The sequence below is a fragment of the Physeter macrocephalus genome, chromosome 10, assembly GCF_002837175.3.
Source record: "Physeter macrocephalus isolate SW-GA chromosome 10, ASM283717v5, whole genome shotgun sequence".
Classification (NCBI taxonomy): domain Eukaryota; kingdom Metazoa; phylum Chordata; class Mammalia; order Artiodactyla; family Physeteridae; genus Physeter; species Physeter macrocephalus.
Genome location: NC_041223.1, coordinates 8,098,531 through 8,107,060, shown reverse-complemented (window position 1 = coordinate 8,107,060; position 8,530 = coordinate 8,098,531).

The following is an 8,530-nucleotide window of genomic DNA, read 5'->3' as shown; positions in this document are numbered from 1 at the left end:
AACCAGCCTAAATGGTTTCTTCTTTCTCCCTGTTAAAATCCTCCAATGGCGCTCCTTGGCCCTCACGGTAAACCCAAACCCCTCAGCTTGCCCTTCCCCGTCTGGGCCCTCCTGGCCTGCCCTGCCTCCCGTCCTGCCTTCCCCTACAGCCATCCAGCTGCTCTGGCCAGTGAGCAGCCGTGGCCTCAGCCCCTGTCTGTTCCTGCTGCCTGGGATGCCCCTTTCCCTTCATCACCTCCTAACGCACACTCATCCTCTTAAGCCTCAGCCTATGTGTCCCTTTTTCATGTCCACTATTGGTTTTTTGTGCCTTCTTTCCATTTTTTATTGATCAGTCTCACCCAGGTTTATGATTTTTATTCATCTGTTCAAAAAACACAACTTTTGACTTTGTTGATCTTCTCTATTCTGTTTTCTATTCCAGTATTTTCTGCTCTTGTTTTTATTATTTCATTTCTTCTACTTTCTTTGCATTTATTTTGCTTTTTTTTCCCCTAATTTCTTGAGATGAGCACTTAGCTCACTGAGTTTTTTCAGCCTATAGTCTTTCCTAACATAACATTTTAAGGTGAAGATTTCCCTAAAGGGAGTTGCTTTGCTTTGTTACATCCTGCATGCTTTGAAAAATAGTATTTTTGTTTAAATTTTTTTTGGACTAGTGAGTTATTTAAATATTTTTCTTAATTTTTAAATATATGGTGATTTTCTAGTTATCTTTTTGTTTTTTAATTGTGGTCACATTATATACCTTTTTCATTTTAATCCTTTGAAATTGTTGAGACTTGCTTTGTGGCCCATGCTGAGGTTTTGTAACTGTTCAAAGCATACTTGAAAACTAGGTATATTCTCATGTTGTCTCTTAGTGTGTCAGCTTTTTAATCAGGAGTTTGAAATCTTTTATAGCTTTACGGATTTTTTTTTTTTTTTTTGCCTGCTTGTTCTATCAATTTCTGAGAGAAGTCTGTTACAAAACTCCAGCATGCCTGTGGATTTAGCCATATCCCCTTCCAAGTCTTTCAGTCTCTTTTTGCTTCAGATATTTCAAGGGCATATAATTAGATGCATATAAATTTTAAATTATTCTATCTTCCTGATGGATTGAATCTCTAGTCAAAAAAAAATGAGTCAATCTCCAAAAATTTTTTGCTTTAAGGTCAAGTTTGTCTGCTGTTAATATAGATTTACCAACTTTCTTCTGGCTACTGTTGGCACAATATAATTTTTTCCACTCTTTTATTTTCAGATTCTTTTATCTTTATATTTTAATTTGTGCCTTGAAAACAGAATATAATTTGGCTTTGATTTGTAGTCAAGTCAGAATATTTTTGTCTTTTAACTGAAGTATTTTGTCTATTTATATTTAATATAATTGCTAATATATTTGATTTTCAATCTACTGTCTTTCAATTTGTTTTCTATTTGCTTCACTCACTCCATGTTCTTTTTCTCTCTTTTCTTGCCTTCTTTTGGATTGACTTTTTTTTTTTTTTTTTTTGTGGTATGCGGGCCTCCCTTTGTTGTGGCCTCTCCCGTTGCGGAGCACAGGCTCCGGACGCGCAGGCTCAGCGGCCATGGCTCACGGGCCCAGCCGCACCGCGGCATGTGGGATCCTCCCAGACCGGGGCGCGAACCCGGTTCCCCTGCATCGGCAGGCGGACGCGTAACCACTGCGCCACCAGGGAAGCCCCTGGATTGACTATTTTTTATTATTTCATTTTTTTATCATTTCACGCTTAGTCCCTCATCAGTGACATGTCTCCCCCACTTTCCCTTGGCTCCCTTCTCTCATGTCCCTGTGTCCTTATAAAACCTATTTATCCTATAAATGGCTTTTGAATCCATTCTCGCTTTTTATGCTTTCCATCCTAAAAAATCAAAAGTGGTTTTGTTCCTATATGAATTCAAATGACTCTTCCTTTCTTTTTTCAAAAAAAAAGAAAGCTCCAGTTGCATTAAACTAAAAGAGACAATGTTAAGTGAGTGATTCATCATGCTGACATTAACTGGGAGAGGCTCCAAAGCACACAGAAGAGTAAATGCCACTTAGAAAGACAACTTTTCATGTTTAAAATCATAATAATCATGTTACCTGTGTCCTCTTTGTTGAGGCTTAAAGTGCCAGGCTAAAAGTAATTAAGCTTCACACTCAATATAGAAATATACTCAGAAAGCCATCAATGTCTCGACTCTGCCTTTATTTTTATGATCTCTAACCAGGACTGGCCCTGTTGTGAAAGAGGTGGCCCTGCACTGTAAACCCCGCCATCCGTCACTTCCACACGTGCTTGGCTACCCTCCACTCTCAGAGAAACCCAAAGGGATGTAAAACCCACAAGACTGAGCTTATTAAAGAAAAACCTCAAACAAAATCTCTACATTCCTCCCTTTTTACATATCTCCAAAGGAACCAACAGCACTCAGTCCCACAAATGACCACAGTATTTCTATTCCGATGAAAACAATCACACTTTAACTGAGAAATCTTAAACGCCATGGCAAACAATAAATCAGGTAACTTCCCTCAGTAGAGACACATACTTGTAAATAAGGAAGCAAAGCAAATTTCAAAGGGCATACATCGCCCCCCATAATTTTCATCAGCTTTCCCCCCACTGTCATCCACTCCACCTAACACCCCCTCAGTCAATAAACAACCTAAGTAAAACTAGCTGTTTGCTATGGAAACGTATATTTGTATAGGTAGAAAGAGAAATAGGGATAGAGACAGAGACAAGAGATAACGATAGAGATGATAGAGATAGAAGTGGGGAGATGGAGAACAATAAAAATGTGGTAAAGTGTTAACATTTGGGCGATCTGGGTGAAGGATAGGTGGAAAATCTTTGTACTATTCTTGCAATTTTTCTATGAATCAAACATTATTTCAAAATAGAAAGTAAAACCAGAAGCAACAACAAAAAATTTCCAAGGCTTCACCTTCAATTCATGAGCTAAAACACAGATCTCCATTCTCCACCTCCTTTTTAAATAACTCACCACAAACAACATCACATTCTACACGCCACTTACAAAGCAACCACATGTTCTGGGAGGTCCTTTTTTGTCATTATGGTCAATCGTCCTTCCTAAAGCCTTGCTTTGCTGTCATGATCAGACTTGGGTGTTTTCCTGTTCTCTCTCAGAGACAGGTTAACAAATCATCTCCAGGCCGGGAGCTTCTGCAGATGCTTCTGACCAATAAGAAGGAGAAAAAAAAAAGTTGAGAATTAACAAGGTTAGCTTATAAAAGAGAAACCAAATATTTTAGCTCACTAGCAGACAAGGGATGCATTAGCCTCTACTGATGTTTAGTGGATACATGTCAAGGGATTGAAAAAAAGCATGAAGCAGAGATGCATACCCAAAATTGCACAAAGCTCACAGATGTATCCATGCTGTGACTTGGACACTGTCTCCTCTGGGCTGGTCTTGCTCAAGGTCAAGCTCCGCTACCGAGCTCCACATCCTGACCCTGCTCAGTCCTGCGGCCACGTCAGGTTCCTCAGACCATGGAAGCTTCAGAACGCCCGTGTTAACTGCAGAGAGAGCATGATTTCCTCATCTACAAATTCTCACGTCTCAGTCGTTAATGCGCAAACATCTCTCAGCCTCAACTACACAGACTTCATAAACTTTCTTTTGTTCCAGGTCTTTCTACTGCACAAATTCATCAAGTGCAATAATTGGTGGAGGTGGAACCCTCTCCAAGCCAAACACACTCGGCAAGATGCCAGAAGCTCGCTAAGCCCTCTCAAGTGCGGCCGGGGGCTTACAGACTTTCCTGGGTTTAGGTAGGAAAAACCATATCCTCCATGCTGAGGGCTCTCTGCGTGAGTATTCCCCATTTCTTACTTTTCTTTTGTGGTTGCCGCCTGTCTTTCCTCTAGCTCGGTTAAAACCCATCCACATGCTAAATATCTGCCTTGCTGGACCTTGGAGATTTCACATTTTATTTACTCACACGTGTGGGTTACAGTTATTCAGCAAAATGAGTCAACGGTCTGCCGCAGAGCTGGCACTGGGGTCGACCAAGAGCCACATATAGCTCCTGCTGCCCTACAGCACATCTGTTCTCAGAAGTCACACTTCGGGTACGAGCATTTGACGGCATATCAGGTATCCGCATATGATAAGCATCAGCTCAAATAGTGTTGATTAACCCTCTAGGCCCACCTCGCACTAGGCAGCTTTTTAAAGAATGAACAAAAATGTAATGAGCATCTGCAAAGTGAAGGTCCCAAAATGAGGGACTTCGAGAGGTGTGAGACTCCCTAACCTACAGGAGTGGGAGAGTCCAAACTCCCTTGGAGGAGATGAGACATAACCGTTTGAAAAAGCACCATTTTACGAAAGCCCAGGAGCCAGGAGCTCCCACTTCTTTGATAGAAGTTTGTGGAGGCCGAGCGCCTGTCCTGGCAGAGTTCCAGACACCGTCAAAGCACCGGGAGAAAGGTTTCCAAGCCGAATTTCCCGATGCTCTTCCGCTCAGGCTACACACGTAACTGTCTACCGCACATTCCTCCAAAGACTGTGCCCGACCGGCTGAAAACCAGCTGCAGCCCAGATCGAGGTAGTGCGGGTCCAGGGACGCGCCGGAGCCCGAAGGGGGCGCGCGAGCCGCGCATGCGCACGGCCACGCGTGAGCCGCGCTGGCCGATGGAAGGAAGCTGTGTACCTCTCTAGCTCCACGTTTACTCGCTCTGGAGGCGCCTCCCATCATCCCAGACAGTCTGAGTCTCACCATTCGTTTTCTGCCTTCCTCTCCCCAGCAAAAGGGGCAAACGATGCCAGCCCGAGGCACTGCTGCTGCCCTAGTGTCCCCCAAGCATCACGCCGGCGCAGTGACCCTGCCAAGGGCTCTAGCGCCCACTGTGGAATGGGCTGGGGGCTGGGCTCAGGGCCGGACCACAGGGCGCTGTAACACGCACAAGCTGGGTGCAGTGCAGCCACCCCTCCGCGGGATGGGGGTGGGATCTGTTGTCACTTCACCACGCTGGTTCACCTTCATTCACTCCTTTCTTAGGATGAGCTTTTGCTGAGGGCTTTCCTGGTCCCTCTGGACAGTGACTCCTGAGTGAGAACAGCTGAGACTCCAGAGGGACCCCTGCATCGCCGGCTCTGCCAATGGTTCACTCCCGCGCCCTCACTAACTAGAAACCGCAGAGAGCCCGGCTTTGGAACCCGGAACGCTGGGTGCCTTTGCATGATTCCTTTTCCTCCAGGAAAGCAGTCTCTCCTGGAATAAGTCCTCCAGCCTGAGCTCCTGCTCGGCCCTCCCGAGTCTGGCCAGGCAGCGGAGCCCAATACCCACAGCCCTGCCCTGGACCGTGACCTCATCCCCAAACATTGCAGGCCAGGCCTCCCAGAGCATCGGGATGGAAAGGAGACGTGGAAACTGTGCGACATGAACAGACTCAGCCTCACAGAACTCCCAGCCCCTCTCGTGACCCCTGCCCGCACTTCCTCACACATACTGAGGCCTCCTTGGAAGGCTTCCGGGAAGAGGAGGAAGGCGGGGCTGAGGGCTTAGCCCACGCTGAGTTGGTGTGGAGGTGATGGCCAAGGAGGGGGAACCTTGCTGCCAGGGTTGCCGAGGGTGACGAGGCTTCTCTCAGGTTGGATTAGGGAGCCCGAAGCCTCTGAGGGTTCGGGCACCTGCTCTCCAAGAGAAGGGCAACATAGACAGACGTCAGGGGCCATCCCAGAAGGCTACAGGTAGAATGGGGACCGATGAGGCAGAGCTGGAGGAGGTGGCCGTGTGACACTCTCCCGGGCACCTGGCGATGGGGCCTTGGGGTCTCAAGTTGCCCCCACGTGCCCCAGCCTAGACCCTTGTCTCCCCCCCTTCCCCACCTGACCACCACCAAGACCAGGCACTGCGGCCACTGCTGGTTGAAGTCAGATCGCTCTTCACCTCGGCTCCCATCGTGTCTCAACTGCCAAGAGCCCTGGGGGCTCGAGAGGAAACAAGGAACTGCTGGTGCCAGCCTTTCCCTGGAGCCCTCTTTCTGCTCATTCTAGGCATTATTAACAGACTAATCCTAAATCTTCTGCTTCTTCTAGAACGCTGGGCTAAGGGGTAAAAATCAATCAGGGTCCTAAGAAGAGACAGTCTTACTCTGGCCACATAGGCAGACAAGTCTGATGATTCTTAGTTTGCACCAGATCCGTGTACACTCAGCACAGCTATTGTTTTCAGGCCTTTGCCTGGCAACCCCCTGAAGAGCCACAGTGACACCTGAGGTAGAGGCAACCATCACACCTTCACAGAGATGGAGATGAGGGGTCGGGGTTCTCAGCTGTAACAGGGCCTGTAAAACTCCACCTCATAATAATGTTTTGAAAATTAAATGAGATGGGGATGGAGATGAATAGGTAGAGCTCAGGAGAATTTTAGAGTGGAGAAACTATTCTTTGCAAAACTGTACTATGCATTTGTCCAACCAAACCCATGGAACTATGCAACACAGTGAATCCTAATGTAAACTCTGGACCTTAGTTAATAATAATGCGTCGGGCTTCCCTGGTGGCGCAGTGGTTAAGAATCCGCCTGCCAATGCAGGGGACACGGGTTGGAGCCCTGGTCCGGGAAGATCCCACATGCTGCAGAGCAACTAAGCCCGTGCGCCACGACTACGGAGCCTGTGCTCTAGAGCCCGTGAGCCACAACTACCGAGCCCGCACACCGCAACTACTGAAGCCCGTGCTCCTAGAGCCCGTGCTCTGCAACAGGAGAAGCCACCGCAATGAGAAGCCCGTGCACTTCAACGAAGAGTAGCCCCCGCTCGCTGCAACTAGAGAAAGCCCATGCCCAGCAACAAAGACCCAACGCAACCAAAACTAAAAAATAAATAAATTTATTTTAAATAATAATAATAATGTGGCAACATGGGCTCGTCGGTTGTACCAAAAGTGCCACACTAATGCATGATGTTAATCATAGGGGGAACTGGGCGGGGGGGATGGCGTGGTGTATGGGAACTCCGTACTTTATGCTCAATTTTTCTGTAAACATAAAAATACACTAAAAAATAAAGTCTATTTCTTAAAATTAAATGAGGTAATATGCTTGAAGCATTAGCAGAGTGCCTAGCATATTAGCTACTGTAGCTATTATCCTTTTGCCCACAGCCCAGGACTGGAAGGAGTTTTCCCTCATGGAACCCAGGTGCATCAGAACATCCCCACCCAGACTTTATCACCAATGAGGATATTTCCATGGGTCCACCATCCTCAGAGGCAACACTCGCTTTGGATATGCTGAAATTATGTGTCTGTGGCAGGTGAATTTTTGAAATTGCTAAGTATTCACCCTGTTTTTCTTGCCTGCAGGCCATGCTACCCAGCGAGCGTGTGACATCAGAGCCCCAGGCATAGAAAGGATTTGGCCAGAGTCACTGCACCACTGTCCCCACTGAAACACTCTCCCCTTGTGTTTTCACAAAATACTGTCTTAATCAGGCTTCTCCAGAGATACAAGAGCAATAGGATATATGTGTTAAGAGATTTATTTTAAGCAATTGGCTCATGCAGTTACGGGGGCTGACAAGCCCGAAATTTGTAGGGCAGACCAGCAGGCTGGCAACTCAGCTGAGGTTTCCATGTTAAAATCTTGAGACAGAATTCCTTCGTCTTAAGGAACTTCAGTTTTTGCTCTTAAACTCTTAAGGCCTTCAACTGATTGGATGAGGCCCACCCACATTGTGGAGGGCAATCTTCTTTTCTTGAAGTCACATCTACAACATACCTTCACAGCAACATCTAGACTAATGGTTGGCAAAACAACTGGGCACCACGGTTTAGCTAAATTGATACATAAAATTTAACCGTCGCAACTATTGATGCTTTCCTAAACAAACAAGATAAGAATGGGTGTGTTTGGAAAATATTTGCATTTCAAATTCTCTTAAAGAGATGCCCTTCAGAACATTGCCATCTGACTGCCAGGCTGATGTGTGGACTCTTTGGTGCCTCTCTTGGCTTCGCCTCGTTATGTGGCCCACAACACCACGTGTGCTTGGGGTTTGGGAGTGAAGGGCACAGCACCGTGGTTTAAGAACCTGCTCATCCGATGCAGAAATACGCTCACCCGTAGGCATTATTTTGCGCACTTCCTGCAGCAACCAATCAGAGCTCTGTCCTGTTGCACCAATTGACTTAAGACCAGAACTTCTCCCCAGCCGGACCCTGAGGAGCTGAAGTGCCCTCGCCTTGAGGTGGGAAGAGAGCTGGGGGTCAGCAGACACTGAAAGGTCATGGGCTTTCCCAACAAACCCTTGGTTTTGGAGCTCTCAGCGCTGGCCGGGCAGGACAGAGAAGCTCCTTCCCTTCTGGTGTCCACCGTGAGGTGCGACAGAGGGCTTCTACAGAGACCAGAGAGAAAATCACGCTCAAACTATGGAGAAATAAGATTAGGTCAGTTGATTATGACGTTCTTTGTACTGTTCCCATGAAGAATGGTGAGTCATCAGGAGTTTCTGGAACATGGCCCGAGGTGGGTAGGGGAAGTAGGAGCCCATCACGGTCCAAA